At 52.7% G+C, this 18,170-nt stretch overlaps 1 protein-coding gene across 6 annotated transcripts in view; it reads left to right on the top strand.

The window, feature by feature from the left end:
* The window catches only part of LOC141085046 (protein CEPU-1-like), a 1,055,154-nt gene that overhangs the window by 351,514 nt on the left and 685,470 nt on the right, over positions 1-18,170 (top strand). The gene's annotated exons all lie outside the window — the stretch shown is intronic.

Here is an 18,170-nt window from a genome sequence, read left to right as displayed (position 1 = left end):
ATCTTGGTGAGGTCAAAAAATGTCAGAATGAATGTACTGAGCATGTGCAGGGCGGGGATAGAGAATGAACATGTTTTGACTTGACAGGAAGTGATGTTGGCAGTCGCCATCTTGGTGAGGTCAAAAATGTCAGAATGAATGTACTGAGCAGGTGCGAGCCATACAGGAAGTGAAGTAAAAAAGGGAGGGTTGTTAGGAAATGTCACATGCATACTTGTGGCTCTAGACAGAGTCTGTAGGCAGTGGCTGTAGACAGTGGCAGTAGGCAGTGGTTGTAGACAGTGGCTGTCAGCAGAGGCTATAGACAGTGGCAGTAGGCAGTGGCCGTAGGCAGGGGCTGTGAGCAGAGGCTATAGACAGTGGCAGTAGGCAGTGGCTGTGAGCAGAGGCTATAGACAGTGGCAGTAGGCAGTGGCTGTGAGCAGAGGCTATAGACAGTGGCTGTAGACAGTGGCTGTATGTGCTTTATCCACTGCGGCTGCCCAATTTACTTTAACACAACTCTTTTCTAAACTGCTGTAAAAAGTTGTGAAATGTGACACCTGCGTGCGAGATATTGGGTGCAGAACATTGCGCCTAATTATATCCATTATGTGCTTCTTGTATATTTAATTTCCCTGATACATTGCTCCAAATAAATTCTCTTCTGAATGCTATTGCTTGCTTTTGTTGGACATCACTATGAGGCACATTAGTTGACTGCCAGCACTTGTCCGCAGCAGAGGGAAGGCTCTGGTGCGATGCTCTGCAAGTTTTGTAATCTTTGTGAAATTTTAAAGCGAGAACGAAAACTGCTTCTAAATTGTACCTGACGTCCTGCTGTGTGCACTGCGCTGTGCGTCTCATTGCATAACCAGATACAGGACGGCACTGAGAGTAAATAAGAGGCATGAAGACCCCCGCTGTTCGCTTTTCTTACTGCTTTTCTGCTTAAGGATCCAGACATTCGAGATCTAAAGCAGCAGCTTTACACACAAAAGAGTCTCTGCTGAATTGGGGCATTACTGGCTGCAGAGCGCTCTCGGCCTCGTGTACATGGTGACTGCACACAAAACGCCGCTTACTACTGCGCGTGTGCACCAGGGACAAGGGACGGCTCAGGACGAGGGGCCTAGCAGCAATCAGCAGACAAACAAAGATTAGATAATATAATAAGAATATTTACTGACCAGTTTACAAAACAAAGGAAAGGATGGCAGTGTACAAGTAGCCGATACAGTGACAGCAGCTCATCTCGGCAACACCAACTGCGAGTATACGCCGGTACACTTACATAGAATTAAGTTATATGTGAGCAAAATACAGCGTTAATCAACCCTTTCTATGCATAAATCAATAAAGCGATAGTGTTGTGATAGTACTTTAGTAATAGTGTGGGAGGAACGGCCCCCGTCGAGTGTCCGGGCCGGAACCAAGGGAGCCGTCATCTGGGTTCCGGGGGAAACTATTCCCGGGGGACAGAGTTCGGGGACGGACCGCTGTGACAGACAGATGGGCTGGGGGAGGGCCCAGTATAAAGGAGGCGGGGAATTCCCAAGGCGATGTGTCAGCAGACCGGGACAGAGGCAGGAGGAGACTGTGGGAGCGACTGAAAGCTAGAGCGACTTACCAGTGCCAGGGAAGACGCTCACTGAGGACTCCAGAGGGACGGCGCCAAGACGACCATCCGAGACTTGCTGCCCCGCTCCAGCCTACGGCCACTGCGGCCCCAGTTCAACCCGCGGCCGCTACTGCCTCACCTCAGCCCGCAGCTGCGGTCGCCCGCGGCCACTGCCGCCTTGCTCCAGCCCGCGGCTGCGGCCTGTTCCCCGCCACCCGCAGCCGCCCTGCTCTCACCAGTGGCCGCGGCAAGTACAGTGCCGTCGGGGGCCACCACTGTCCCGCTCCGGTCTGCAGCAGGGGCCGAGCCTCTGCTTGTCGCGGATCCCCCGCCGCAGCCGTTAGCTGCGCAGGTGGCCTGCCCTGTTGTGAGTTCATTCTCTGGTTCACCAGTTGTGAGTTCTCCTTCCAGACTCCCTCTGGTGGTAACAGAAGGTAGTGAGGCTGATTTGATCGGTGGAGATCTGCCACCTGAGAATGAGGATGACGATTGGACTTCTGGAGTCTCAGATTGGATTTAAGACAGCCGACGCCCTATTCAGTTGCTGGTGATTCCTTCTGGCTTGTCAGCTCTTGGTTTTCAGCTCTGTTCCAGTCATCTAAAGCTAAGTTTTTCTGCTAATGTTCACACTTGATTTTGTTGGTCTATTCAGTTTTTTGGTGTGGTCAGCCAGCCCCGGCTGGGGGCTGTGCTGAATTTCCACTCTTATTTATCAGTATTTAGCCAATTTGCTTTTTGTCCCTTACTAGTTTAGTCTCTTTTTGCTCTGTCTCAGAATATTTCAGAGTGCTGATATAGTGGGAGAAGTCTAGTGACTTCAGGGTTAATTTTGCTATCAGAAGTGTTGGACATTATTTTTGTAGGGTTTTTTGCAGGTTGCAGACAGTTTCTTTCCTTTCTTTTCCTCTCTAGTTAGTTTGGGCCCCATCGTTTGCTCAGCCTATTTTCCTGCCTGTGTTTGTGCCTTCATGTTGTTTCACCGTCAATACATGTGTGGGGGCTATCTATTCCTTTGGGGTCTGCTCTGGGGCAGTTAGTTTTCCCCTTTTCATGCTTCAGGCTTATTTAGTCCTCCGGCTGTGACGAAGCGTCTAGAAACATCGTAGGTACGCTCCACGGCTGCTGCTAGTTGGGTGTTAGGATCAGGGATCTGCAGTCTGCATAGTTACCAACCTCTCTGGTTTTCTGTGACTTAGCTTGTTTTGCTTTTTTCTCCTCGGTGACCCATTCATAACACTGCCCTTCACCACCCCACATCGCTGCCGCTTGCCCCAGTCCGGGGGCTGCGGCCCATCCATCCAAGGAATCCGCCGGGGCCTTTGGGGCTCACGTGTCATCAGAGCGCCGGAGCGCGCGAAGACTTCTTCAACGCCTCAGCAACTGGGCCCAGCGACTGCTACGCCGAACGACCACCATCCCGAACGGCGAGGGACGTCTAGACGGCTAAGTTGACTATATTATTAAGGACCCGTAGTCGGCCATACCGCGGCCTGTTATTAATGAGTCACCATAGGAGGCAAAAGCAGAAATACAAGCTAAGTCCAGAAAACCAGAGAAGTTGGCAACTATCAGACTGCAGACCCCTGAACCTATCAACACAACTAGCAGTAGCCGTGGGGGGTTCCTACGATGCCCTAGACCCCTCGATCACAGCCGGAGAATTACATAGGCCTAAAGAAAGAAAGGAAAAATCTAAACTGCCCCAGAGCAGACCCCAAAGCAATAGGCAGCCCCCAACATAAAATGACGGTGAAGCAAGATGAAAATACTAACACAGACAGAAAGATAGACTGAGCAAAGACGGGGCCCAAAAACTACCTAGATAGGAAAGGACAGGAAGGCTGCTGTCTGCAATCTGCCAAAACCCTATCAAAGACATAAGCCAACAAGCTGATATGAAAAAGGCCCTGAAGCAGCTAGGCTTCAAAAACTAAATCAGCACTCAGGTATTTTCAGAAGACAGAGCTAAATGAATTCAGCACACCCCAGCAGGGAATGGCAGAAATCCAGAAAAACAAAGCAAAACAAAGTCAAAGCAACAAAGCAAAAGGCCGAGCAGCAAACTTAGCTTTAGAGGAGCAGGAATTCAGACTGGTCTCCAAGGATCCCACAGAGAAATCACCCGCAGGGCAGAAGGGCGTCGGCAGCCTTATATCCAGTCAGTAACTCCACTCAGCCAGTCATCATCATCAGCCTCAGGTGTTTGATAATCAGGCTCACTACCTTTCTTTACCAGAAGAGGGAGTTCCTCGGGCCTCAGTAATGAAGGGGAAAATGAACTCACAACAGCGGCCCTATAGTGACCGGCTATTGCCGGACGTAGTCGTGTTCTACCCCGTTTTTGCTGGATTGTTTAGAGCCCCTGCTAGGGCAACCCTTGTTACCCCTTTTGGTGATCAGGCCGGGACTGAGAAAAGTTCCCTCTAGTCCTATAAATGTTAATATAGAAAGCACCAAATCGTCTCGCGACTCATCACTGCATCCTGCATACCTGCGAGGACCACATTTTGGCGTAGTCGGCAGGATGCAGTCTCCGAGCGCAGACGGTGTTGCGCCTGATCAGAGTGTGGCCGCGGGCGCTGATGATGATGGGGGCCTCCGCTCCAGCATCTCCCTGGGGGCTATGCCAAGTAACTTGCCCTGGTTTTCTGGCTCCAATACGCTGTTGTGGAGCTGGACAGAACGCATGCAGGGCCTTTTCGGCATGCACCCCATGACCCCCGATTTAGAGGCTGAGGTGGCCCTTATGGCGCTAGATGGGGAAGCCCAGAAGTCGGTAATGTTGAGACCCCTGGGACATCGCAACACCTTTGCCAGGGTCTTGCAGATCCTGGAAGAGACCCACGGGGATCCAACAGACGTTGGGGAGTTGAGAACCCGGTTATTCATTCGGATGCAGGGGGAGGGGGAGACCATCACCCAGTATATGAACGCCCTCCAGGAGCTATACACCACCATAGAAAGGAAGGACGGAATAGGGGTAGGGTCCATCGACATTACCCTGCATGACCCGCTAGTGACTGGACTCCGGGAACCGCTAATCAAGCAGGCATTGCGGGAACAGGTCCCAGTGAACCCACATATAGCCTTCTCCGAAGTGGGGAGTCAGGCCCGGGTACGAGAGCAAGAGCAGGGGATGACGGCTCCTTTGGGGAAGGCCCGGAGCATGGAGTCTTCCGTAAGCGTTGTCAAAGAACCTCAATGGATTGAGGAAATGAGACGAGAACTGAAGAGTATCTGGGGCGAGCTGGCTTAAGTGAAGAAGAGAACGGAGCCCGTGCCCGGCCGACCTGGCTACAATTCCGGGCCCTGGGGGCCTCGCAATACCCGGGGTGGCTGAGCCTCACCACCCCCGGTATTATGAGTGTGGAGAACTGGGCCACTTCGCACTGGAGTGTCCGCGGCGTTGGAAATACCCACCCCGGCGGACATTAAACTAGAGGGCTCCGGGCATGGGGGACGCTGCTCGGAGCCGGAAGCCACAACAAGGGGTGGTGGAAGTCCTGAAGAACTGGTCGCTAGGTGCCCAATAGTATGGGCCGAAGTCGAGGGTCGTGCTGTGCGGTGTCTAGTGGATATGGCATCGCAAGTAATGACCATGCCGGCAGCTTACTTCTGGCAGCATTTCCCGGAAGCGGCAAGGCCCCAGTGGGGGCAAACCAACTGCCAGTACCAGTCGCCAGAGTGGTGTGGCTTCAGATGACAATGTATGGCAAATCCCTCAACCGCCGGGGAGTGGTCCTAACCCAAGGAGAGACTAACGACCGTCATCCTATCATCTTGGGCATGAACATACTGCGGGAGTTCGGCAATCTACTCCTCAACGATTCCACGCAGGAGACCCTAAGTCAGTGGGGTTCTCGCACGGCCCAGGGGCAGGTCTTCCAGCGGTTGGTGCGGGAGGCGCGAGTGCTCCAGGAGTGTCAAGAGGGTGAGGCGCTGGGCAAGGTCATCGCGCCAGCGGCCCCCCCGCTCGTGCTTCCTCCAGGGCAGATGGTGATGGCTCTGCTGATCCGCGCCCCGATGCCACTGGAGGGCGTGGAGGTGCAGGTGGAACTATGTTACTCGGAGCGCCTGCACCCTGGCATCCTGGTGGCCCGCTCCCTGGCCACAGTGCGGGAAGGGGGACAGTCTTGGTGCGTTGTGTTAACCTGGAAGATCAAGATATTGCCCTGAAGCCCCAGGCCGAAATGGCCAAACTAGTAAGGCCATTGGAGGAGATGCTGCCGGACCCCGCAGTCCAGTTGAGGGTGCAACCCGAAGATCCCTGGGCAGTAACGGTACAGACCCAACAGACTGCCGCGTCCTCGGCCCAAGAGAAAGGTCGAGCCATCCTGGAGAGAATGCGGGCCGAACTCTCCGACCTAGTGCCAGCCCAGCTTCTTCAGGTAGAGACACTTCTTGGACAATTTTACAGTGTCTTCGCCAGCCACGAGGACGACTTCGGATGTACCACCGCCATCACGCATGGGATCCCCATGGCAGGAGCGGCCCCCATACGGGAGCGATATCAGCAAATACCACCGCAGCTATACCAGGAAGTGAAAACTCTATTAGCCCAAATGCTCTGGAAGGGGGTCATACGAGAAAGCCAGATCCCTTGGGCGGCCCCTATTGTCCTGGTTCGGAAAAAAGATGGCACTCTGCGTTTTTGCGTGGATTATCGGAAGTTGAACGCCTGCACCATCAAGGATTCGTATCCACTGCCCCGCATAGAAGAGTCTCTGTCCACCCTGGGGAACGCGACGTACTTTTCAGCTCTAGATCTGGCCAGTAGGTACTGGCAGGTGCCGATGTCGGGGGAAGACAGAGCCAAGACGGCATTTATCCTTCCCATGGGACTGTTCGAGTTCAATCGGATGCCGTTTGGGCTGGCGAGCGCCCCAGGAACTTTTCAGCGGTTGATGGAGCGGTGTCTAGGAGACCTCAACTTTGAAGCCACGTTGATATACCTGGACGATATTATCATCTATTCCGCCACGTTCGAGGACCACCTGAAGCGGTTGGGGCAGGTGGTCGGCCGGCTGCAGAAGTACGGGTTAAAAGTAAAGCCCCAGAAATGCCACCTGTTCCGCACCCAGATCGAATACCTGGGGCATACTGTCTCGGCGGAGGGCGTCCGACCATCCCTGGAAAAGGTCGCTGCCATCCAGGGGTGGCCTACCCCCAAGACTGTGAAAGACGTGCGGGCCTTCTTGGGGGTGGCTGGCTACTACCGTCGGTTCGTGAAGAATTTTGCACGCCAAGCCCTGCAAGACCTGCTGAAGGGGGTTCCCGCCGGGGCGAATGGACGGAAGATCCAGTGGCAGCAACCGCAAGAAGATGCGTTTCGAGATCTCAAAGCTGCCCTCTCGGACGTCCCGGTATTGGCATATGCGGATTTCTCGCAATCGTTAATCCTGCATACCGACGGGAGCCTGCAGGGACTGGGAGCTGTGTTGTCACAGGTGCAGGACGGCCGGGAGAGAGTGATCGCCTACGGTAGGCGGTCGCTGCACGACTCAGAACACAATCCGGACAATTACAGCTCCTTTAAGCTCGAGCTCCTCGCGGTAGTGTGGGCAATGACGGAGCGATTCGCAGAGTACCTGGCGGGCTCCGAAGTAGTAGTGCGGACCGATAACAACCCGTTAGCCCATTTGGAGAATGCCAAACTGGGGGCCCTATTGCAGCGGTAGGTGGCTTGGATGGCCAAATTCAATTATAAGATCATCTACAAACGGGGAGCTGAAAACGTGCACACCGACGCGCTCTCCAGAATCCGACACACCACCCCAGGGAGAAATCGAGACGACGAATTAGAAGCAGAAAAAACGCCGTTCGCCCACACCACCGTCGCGCTTACAGTTAACACGCAAGAAGCGCCTCATCCGTGACCCCTAGGAGGGATACTAGAACAACCCCGCGACAAATGGATTCAGCAGCAACAGGAAGATACAGAAGTTGGACTCCTGCGCCGATGGGTGGCCACCTGTAAATTGCCCACGGGCTTACAGAGACAGACTTTGACCCAAGATATGTTGCTGATGTTGTGCCAGTGGGAAAAGCTAATCATCAAAAAGGGACTTTTATATTGAAAAGCCGTGTCAAGAGCCACGTCAGCTACGATATGGCAGGTGATTGTGCCCGGAGCCCATCTCAATCAACTGGCCCGGGAAGCCCATGAGAAGGGGGCCCATTTTGGTGCTCAAAAGACTACAATGGTTGCAGCAGATAGTGTTCCACCCACGCTTGCACGCTGCTGTTGAAGAAGTTTGCCGAACCTGCTGCCCGTGCGAGCTCTCTAAACCCCCCCGTGCAACGAGCCCCGATGCAGACTATTGTAACATCAGCCCCTCTGGAGCTTCTTACGGTGGACTATCTGACCATAGGTCCTGCCTATCAGGGGTATGAACTTTGTGTCGTTATGGTGGACCATTTCACCAAGTTCGCCGTGGTCACCCCCACCCGAGACCAAACAGCGGAGTCGGCCGCCTATGCGATTTGTAAAAACTTTATCCAAGTGTACGGCTGTCCGCAACGAATACATTCGGACCAAGGAGCGTACTTCCTGGGAAAAGTTATGGAAGAGCTACATCATCTTTACGGTGTCGATAAATCTCGGACTACACCGTACCACCCGCAGGGAAACGGAGCCTGCCAGCGATTCAATCGTACACTAATCAAAAATGCTGCTGTCATGGAATGCCTAGGTTACTTTAGGCAAAAACCCCGGGACCCCTCTGATGTCCCTCAGACTAGGGGAACCCTGTCTGTCCCTCTACCCAGGGTTTACACTGAAGGTGTGCCTGCCTGAGCCTCCACCCTGTCCCTGTCTCCTGTCCAGCCCTAAGCTGAACCCACCTCCCTCCACCCAGTGAGGGGACCAGACACCAGACCCCACAAATACGTATGGACAGGGGTAAAAGAAAACACCACACAGTAAATACACAAGGGAATACAATAATGTGCAAGGGCAACCAAATATATATATAACAGATTGGAGAAAGAACCACTGAGGGATATACTGCACCAGATATCAGACGCTCCAACACCACCACTGCTGACCGGTATTGCTAGCACTAGGCTAAAGCTATAGTCGGCGACGCCCATAGTCAGGACGAACTATTTAAAGACCTAGGGCGTGGCCCAGCCCTCAGCCAGCATGACAACCTGGTTAACCCTATCCCGACTGGAACAGAATACCCAACAGGGTATTACCGCTGTCTGCCGGACACCCTGGTGTGAACAGTGTCCGACATGACAGTACCCCGCCTTCTACGAGGGACCTCCGGAACCTCACCATGTCGAGGACCTGGCTTGTCCGGATGGCGACGATGGAACATAGTAACCAGTCGATCAGCATGAATGTCAGAGGCCGGCACCCATGTCCTCTCCTCAGGACCATAGCCACGCCAGTGGACCAGGTACTGTAGAGTGCGACGCACAACCCTAGAGTCCACCACTTTGGACACCTCAAATTCCAACGCGCCATCCACCAAGACGGGAGGTGGTGGCCCGGGGGAACCATCCACCAAACCCACGACCTTCTTTAGCAATGCTTTGTGAAATACATTATGAATCTTATACACAGCCGGCAACTCCAAACGAAATGCCACGGGGTTGATCACTGCGGAGATTCTAAATGGGCCAATGAACCTGGGACCCAACTTAAGTGACGGTATCTTGAGCTTAATGTTCCTAGTAGATAACCACACCCAATCACCCACACACAGGTCCGGACCTGGCACACGTCTGCAGTCAGCCACCCGTTTGTACCTGGAACCCACCTTCAACAAGCGCTGCTTGACTCTCCTCCAAACAGACGACAATTGAGCTCCCAACTGGTCCTCCTCAGGGACGCCAACTGAGCACCCATGACGCAAGGTGCAAAATTGATGATGTTGACCATACACACAAAAAAAAGGAGATTCCCCAGACGATTCCTGGCAATGGTTGTTTATTGCGAATTCTGCCAGAGGAAGAAACGCTGACCACTCTTCCTGATTGTCGGAAATAAAGCAGCGCAAGTATTGCTCCAGGTTTTGGTTCATCCGCTCAGTCTGTCCATTCGACTGAGGGTGGAAAGCCGATGAATGAGATAATTTGATTCCAAGGCGAGAACAAAAAGCTCTCCAAAACTTTGCCACAAACTGCGTACCTCGATCAGACACAATGTCAGACGGGACACCATGAAGTCTGACCACCTCGCGAATAAATATCTGAGCAAGAGTCTTAGCATTGGGCAAAGTCGGTAAAGCAACAAAATGTGACATTTTGGAGAACCTATCAACAATTACCAAAATGACCGAGTTCCCTGCCGAGGCGGGCAAATCAGTAATAAAATCCATGGAAATCTCAGTCCATGGCTTACTGGGCACCCCGAGAGGCTGCAAGCTACCAGCGGGACGGGAACGAGGAGTCTTGGCCCGTGCGCACGTGTTACAGGCAGCCACATATGAGGCCACATCCTGCCGGATTTTAGGCCACCAAAAACAACGCGATACCAGTTCCAGAGTGCTCTTAACCCCTGGATGACCTGCCAGTACTGTGTCGTGATGTTCGCCCAACACTCTAGAGCGTAGATGTAGCGGCACAAAAGATTTATTAACAGGCAACCCTGGCGGTACCACCTCCTGAGCCTCCGCAATCTCTGCCTCAATCTCTGTCGTGATGGCAGATACCACCACACCCTTTTGGAGAATAGGCACCGGCTCTTCACATAACTCTCCACCAGGAAAACACCTGGATAAAGCGTCTGCCTTAACATTCTTCGACCCAGGGCGATAGGTAACAATGAAGTTGAACCGGGTGAAGAATAATGCCCAGCGAGCCTGTCTGGAGGACAGGCGCTTAGCAGATTCTAAATAAAGCAAATTCTTATGGTCGGTTATCACAGTAATCTGATGAACAGCCCCCTCCAAGAAGTGTCGCCACTCCTCAAATGCCAATTTGATGGCCAATAGTTCCCTGTTGCCAATATCATAATTACGCTCCGCAGGCGACAGCTTCTTGGAGAAGAAGGCACACGGATGCAACTTGGCCCAAGAAGGGCCCTGAGACAGTACAGCCCCCACTCCAACCTCCGACGCATCCACCTCCACGACAAACGGTAAGGAGACATCGGGCTGCACCAGAATGGGCGCTGAGGCAAAACTATTCTTGAGGAATTCAAACGCCTGTACCGCAGGCTCAGACCAGTCAGAAAAGTCGGTACCCTTCTTAGTCATGTCAGTCAGTGGTTTGGCAATCATAGAGAAGTTCTTAATAAATTTCCTATAGTAATTGGAGAAGCCAAGAAATCGCTGAAGCGCCTTAAGATTATCAGGCCGATCCCAATGTAGTACCGCCTGCACCTTTGCGATGTCCATCTTAAAACCTGAGGCGAAGATTATATAACCCAAGAACGGTAGCTCCTGTACGAAAAACACACATTTTTCAAGCTTGACATAGAGCCTGTTCTCTCTGAGCAACTGCAGAACCTGTCTAACATGCTCTATATGTGTATCATGGTCGCGAGAGAAAATGAGGATGTCGTCAAGATAAATTATAACGAACCTCCCCAACAATTGAGAGAAGACATCATTAATGAAGTGTTGAAAGACCGCCGGTGCCATAGTCAACCCAAACGGCATTACCAAACTCTCAAAGTGACCCTCAGGGGTATTGAACGCTGTCTTCCACTCATCCCCCTGACGGACTCTTATAAGATTGTACGCCCCCCTGAGGTCCAGTTTGGAGAACCACCTGGCACCAACCACTTGGTTGAATAAATCGGGTATAAGTGGCATAGGGTAAGGATCACGGACCGTAATCTGGTTGAGTTCTCTGAAATCCAGACACGGGCGTAAACCGCCATCCTTCTTTTTAACAAAGAAGAAGCCAGCAGCCAGAGGAGAAGAGGAAGGTCTAATATGACCCTTGCTCAGGCTATCCGCAATGTATTCCTTGAGAGCTAGCCTCTCGGGACCTGAGATATTAAACATTCTAGCTTTAGGTAACTTGGCCCCTGGTTTCAACCTAATAGCACAGTCATAGGGGCGATGCGGTGGTAGTTCCGAACAACCCTTCTCAGAAAATACATCCACATAATCCAGCAACGGCTCCGGGATACTGGGGGTCAAAGCGGAAATACATGTAGCCAGGCACCTCTCCTGACACTCCCTGCTCCACTGAATTATGTCCTGGGTCTTCCAATCAATAACAGGATTATGCATTGACAACCATGGAAAGCCCAGAACCATCTGAGCCGGTAAGTTACTAAGCACCTTACAAGTTACCCGCTCTGAGAGTAATACTCCGATGTGGAGTTGTATATCCAACACACACTCTGTGATCTCCCCTTGAGACAACGGGGAAGCATTGATGGTAACCACCCGGATGGGGTTCGGCAATTTCTCCACCGGAAATCCCGCTGTATGCGCGAACCTCTCATCAATGAGATTGGCAGCTGAGCCACTATCAATAAATACTGTAATAGAGAGCATTTGCCCCCCAAGTACCACCCTAGCAGGGAGCATACACTGGGAAACCATGACGGAGGATACACAAAGGCTCAGACTAGACTCCTCCAAACCCTCTGAGCCTATCAGTTTTCCGCCGGCGCGCCCTTCTTAGGTACCAGGGGGCAAGCGTTAATAAAATGTCCTCCTTTGCCACAAAAAAAACAGAGCCCCTGCCTTCTGTGCCAAGGACGTTTAGGCTTGTTACTCGGTGACTGTGCTATACCAGCGATCTGCATGGGTTCCACGGATTCACCCGCGGCAACCTCACCGACCACTCCCCCACCTCCCGGAGGCAACGAAACCAGCGCCCCCTGACGGAGACGTCGGTCTATGCGTACTACAAGTGCCATCGCAGCCTCCAGAGAGGCGGGAGTCTCGTACATTAGGAGAGTCTGTTTAACCCTTCCAGAAACCCCATGCAAAAATTGACTTAAGCGCAGGGTCATTCCACTGCGTGTCCACCGCCCAGCGCCGGAATTCCGTGCAGTAATCCTCAGCTGGTCGATCACCCTGTAGCAGTGAGCGTATCTTAGACTCTGCTAAGTTTAATCTATCTGGATCGTCATAGATCAAACCCAGAGCAGAGAAAAAAAAATCTACAGATTCAAATGCCGGTGAGTCTGAAGGGAGTGAAAAGGCCCAGGCCTGTGGGTCACCACTCAGCAAAGAAATCACCAAGCCCACGCGTTGAGCCTCATTACCTGAGGAATGTGGACGCATACGGAAATACAATTTGCATGATTCATGAAACACCGTGAACTTACCACGATCACCAGCAAATCGTTCAGGAAGGGGAAACTTGGGCTCAGCTGCCCTGGCTGCAGCCTCAGCAGGTACTGCAGGAGCTGACAGGCCTTGTTGCTGGACCGCCCCCCTGAGTTCAGTGACCTGTATGGATAGAGCCTCCAGCTGCTTGGTTAGGGAAAGTATAGGATCCATAGTAAGTAACCCCTATATTCCCTTATTTTTTTTATTTTTTTTTTTACACTTTATTATTTGGGCCGACTATAATGTCAAGGAATGCCTAGGTTACTTTAGGCAAAAACCCCGGGACCCCTCTGATGTCCCTCAGACTAGGGGAACCCTGTCTGTCCCTCTACCCAGGGTTTACATTGAAGGTGTGCCTGCCTGAGCCTCCACCCTGTCCCTGTCTCCTGTCCAGCCCTAAGCTGAACCCACCTCCCTCCACCCAGTGAGGGGACCAGACACTAGACCCCACAAATACGTATGGACTGGGGTAAAAGAAAACACCACACAGTAAATACACAAGGGAATACAATAATGTGCAAGGGCAACCAAATATATATATAACAGATTGGAGAAAGAACCACTGAGGGATATACTGCACCAGATATCAGACGCTCCAACACCACCACTGCTGACCGGTATTGCTAGCACTAGGCTAAAGCTATAGTCGGCGACGCCCATAGTCAGGACGAACTATTTAAAGACCTAGGGCGTGGCCCAGCCCTCAGCCAGCATGACAACCTGGTTAACCCTATCCCGACTGGAACAGAATACCCAACAGGGTATTACCGCTGTCTGCCGGACACCCTGGTGTGAACAGTGTCCGACATGACAGCTGCGCACCCTGGAGAGTGACCGCAAGACCCACTTGCCTGAATATGTCCCTGAGCTGGTGTGGGTATATAACAATCGGGTGCATCGAGTGACTGGTTACACCCCCTACTCATTGCTGTTCGGACTGGAAGGCAAGAGGATTACGGAGGTGGAATTGAACCCGGAGGAACCTCAACCCTGGACCGGGGTATCCTCGTGGGTCCGAAACCACCAGCTGCAGACCCTCCACTGAATCGTCCATACAAAGCTCCAGGACCTAGAACACCCGGGGGAAGCACTGCCTCCACCCATTGACTTTCAGACTGGGGATCGGGTACTCGTACTTGATCAACGTCCCCAAAGCAAGTTAGAACCACGGTGGGAGATGAACCCGTACCGAGTGTTGCGCCGGATAAGCCCCGACGGGCCTGTGTACGAAATACAATCTGAAGGAAACAACGCGCCTCTCACTCGGGTTGTGCACCGTAACATGTTACGACCTTATACGTCTACTGATCCCCCGCGGCTCGAACCGACCTCTCAGGTCCCCGACCTCCCGCCCACAGTCTGGGACCAGAATGACGAAGAGGACTTCCCCGTCGCATCTGCGGGTCACCCCAGTAGTGGCACTACAATAGACCTGGGAATCCCACCAGAACCAACTATTCGACCACCCTCCACCACCCCAGAAGACTCCACTACACCCGAGCTTCGACGCTCCGAGTGGTCAACAGCTGGCAAACCCCCTGAACGTTACGAACAGGACCAGTTCGTATGGCGACAAGGACTGTCGTCCCAAAAAACTACCCCGAGTCTACGAAAACCCTTGCCCGAGGACTAGCGAGCATACAGGGCAGGGGAGTGTGGGAGGAACGGCCCCCGTCGAGTGTCCGGGCCGGAACCAAGGGAGCCGTCATCTGGGTTCCGGGGGAAACTATTCCCGGGGGACAGAGTTCGGGGACGGACTGCTGTGACAGACAGATGGGCTGGGGGAGGGACCAGTATAAAGAGATAAGTCAGCAGACGACCGCGACAGTGGCAGGAGGAGACAGTGGCAGCGACTGAAAGCTTGATCGACTTACCAGTGCCAGGGAAGACACTCACTGAGGACTCCAGAGGGACGGCGCCAAGACGATCATCCGAGACTTGCTTCCCCACTCCAGCAGTCCGCGGCCACTGCGGCTCCAGTTCAACTCGTGGCCGCTGCCGCCTCACCTCAGCCCGTGGCTGCGGCCTACCCGCGGTCGCCCGCTGCCGCCTCACTCCAGCCCGCGGGTACGGCCTGTTCCCCGCCACCCGCAGCCGCCCTGCTCTCACCAGTGGCCGCGGCAAGTGCAGTGCCGTCGGCGGCCACCCCTGTCCCGCTCCGGTCCGCAGCAGGGGCCGAGCCTCTGCCGTGGATTCCCCGCCGCAGCTGTTAGCTACACAGGTGGCCTTCCCTTCGCCACCCCACATCGCTGCCGCTTGCCCCAGTCCGGGGGATGCGGCCCATCCGTCCAAGGACTCCGCCGGGGCCTTTGGGGCTCCCGTGTCATCAGAGCGCCGGAGCGCGCGAAGACTTCGTCAACACCTCAGCAACTGGGCCCAGCGACTGCTACGCCGAAAGACCACCATCTCGAACGGCGAGGGACGTCTGGACGGCTAAGTTGACTATAGTAGTCGTGTTCTACCCCATTTGTGCTGGATTGTATAGAGCCCCTGCGAGGGCAACCCTTGTTAACCCTTTTGTTGATCAGGCCGGGACTGAGGAAAGTTCCCTCTAGTTCTATAAACGTTATTATAGAAAGCACCAAATCGTCTCGCGACTCGTCACTGCATCCTGCATACCTGCGAGGACCACATTTGTCTACTCAGAGCAGTTTCTGAAGTGTCTCTATAGAGACATGGGGGTTGTCATGGTTAGGACATGGTTAATGTCCTGTTCTCACAGGTTTAACTTTTGCCGGCCTCTCTTTGAATCTGGGAGGGGTATTTATACTCACTCCAGACTACCATTCTCTGTCAGCTATACTGTTATTCTGGCTGTGTGTCTGACCGACCCCCCTGTTGTGCGTGTACTGCATTGCTTGTTTGATTCCCGTGTATGACCCGGCCTGTCCCCTTGCTCTGAACTCCGTCTCACGTTTTAGGTACTATTGTCTTCTCTGGTTCTGACCTCCCAGCTTGGCTATTGTTACTCCGCTACCGTTTGCCCTTATTGTACCGTCTATTGCACATTCTGGTTTTCTGATCTATTGCTACGTCCTGACTATCCGCTCTGTCTAACCCTTTGGTACTGTCCTGCTATCTCGTGCATTGACCCCGACTTGATCTGTTTTCAGCCCGTCTATGCCCCTTGGTAACTTGTCCCTTAGTTACCTTTCTAGGAGTTTCCTTGCAGCTCCTAGCTCTGTGGAGCTTAGGCCATGCCCCCAGCAGTCATGTGCTTCAGGTCCTGATAGTTTGAAGCACGCATTGTCACCGCTGCTGCCCTGCTCCACAGGTATCTTTGAGCACTGTTTTTTGTACTCAGGACATGCGCACTGGCTCAGTGAGCGAGTGTAGTGCGGTGTTCCTGACGGGTGTAGTAAGGGCCAGATTGGGGGGTGGTCCACTGCTTACCGCGCACAGACGACACAGAGACGAGACGGAGGCAGATTTTCGGGTACAACAGGTCCGAGTTTATTGGCCGTCCTCCTGACGACCGTAGCAATACACCGCAGCACCTTTACAGCTCTCCGTGTTCAGGCCCGGGTACCTGCACCTTCCTTCTGTCGTAGTGACGTTCCTCGCGGCTCTTTCATTGGGGCTGCCCTAGGACTATCTACTGCCAGCGCTTTTCCCAGTCCGAGGTCATCGTCAATTTGGTACCCCCGGGGCCTCGTCTGTTCTGCGGTTCTTCGTGTCGGGGCCACCCTCCTGACTTCTTTTCTCCTCAGTCCCCTGGTCGAGCTCTCCTCTACTGTTCGTTCTCCTTCACTGTCTCTTCTCCTCCTGAGCTCCTCCCAGGACTGGAACTGTCTGGAACCCTCTCCTGTCCTATTTATCTCCCTCCTCGGGAAATCCCCGCCTGGGTTCCTATCTCTCCGCCCCCCATGACTAAGGTTTTCGTAGCCTTAAGCTGCTGCCAAGTCCTGTTCTCACGCTCCCCCCTGCCATCTTGTGCTCAAACTTAGGTACTGCACTCCTATTCCATTTTCCCCTGCTGTTTCCCTTCTATTATGACAATCGTCCATCTATAGTGCACCAACTGTCCCTCCTCCCTACAGACAAGTCCGTCCATCAGGTCACCTTTCCTACAGGGGGTCGTAGGATACCCATGGTCCGATAGCCGGAACTGCATGGACCAGGGATCGTCCCATCGAACAGCCGCTCTCCCTTTAAAGTGGACGTAACGCTACTCGGACAACACCGGGTGAGGGTAATAGTATGACAATGCTTTATTGAACCACAAAAGAGGCAGATAACACATAGAACAAGATGGTGCACATTACATCCTTCCGCTGACTAGCCGGGATAATAGCAGCTGTGACTTCATATCTTCCAGGGTCGCTACCCCACCTGTGGTATGCACGCAGAGAGGAGGTAATGCCAAGCATAGGAAGATGACAGTCCATTGAGTCCATACAAGGTACAAGTCCAGTTGATCAAGTGATCACAACTTTGCTTCTCCAAACATCTCCATGGAGCCATGCTACCAGCTGGTCCTAATCCTGGCTTTCTCCAAACATATCCATGGTTCAGCGATGGTCAATTGTTACAGCTCTGTATTACTTCAGTTGTAGTGATGAAGCCATGACTTTTGTAATGTAGACCCCCTAAACACAGGCAGATCCTCCTATATATAGGTCACAAATCTCTTTCAGTCATTCTACCACAGACTTGGGTGAAAGTGGAAGGAGGCCATCCCTCACTGCTGGAGTGTTCAAACAACATGCATAGATTGTCCTTCATATTGCAGAGCACCAATGGGTCATCAAGATATTAGCAAACATTCAAACATTGTGCCTTTGTTTCCCAAAAATTGTAGAACAATACTAGGACTGCAATACTAGGACAAATACAATTGCTAATCAGCAGCCATTCAACAAATTGCAGCCAGTGATGTCGCCACAGGTGGTATCTGAGGTCCATGCTGGCAGTAGATGGGTGGTATCTGAGGTCCATGCTGGCAGCTGATGGCTGGTATTTGGAGGTCCTTGCTGGCAGTAGGTGGCTGGTATCTGGGTCCATGCTGGAAATAGATGGCTGGTTTCTGGAGTCCATGCTGGCAGCAGATGGCTGGTATTTGGGGGTCCCTGCTAGAAGTATATGGCTGGTATCTGGGGTCCATGCTGGTAGCAGATGGCAGTTTTGCTCTCCAGCTCTCGCTCCAGTGTTGGCACCCAGGAAATTGTCCCAGAAAATGAAATATTTCTCCCAGAAAATTAATGCAGTTACACCATTTTTTTACACACATTTATTTCTTTTGTGTGTATTGGGACAACAAGAAAAAAAATGAGAAAAAAAGGCATATTGGACATAATTTCACACACAAGCCCAAAAAT

Source organism: Dendrobates tinctorius, unplaced genomic scaffold (genome assembly GCF_039654945.1).
Source record: "Dendrobates tinctorius isolate UK_male_01 unplaced genomic scaffold, ASM3965494v1 ptg000028l, whole genome shotgun sequence".
NCBI lineage: Eukaryota > Metazoa > Chordata > Amphibia > Anura > Dendrobatidae > Dendrobates > Dendrobates tinctorius.
This window is presented reverse-complemented; position numbering and strand designations above follow the sequence as displayed.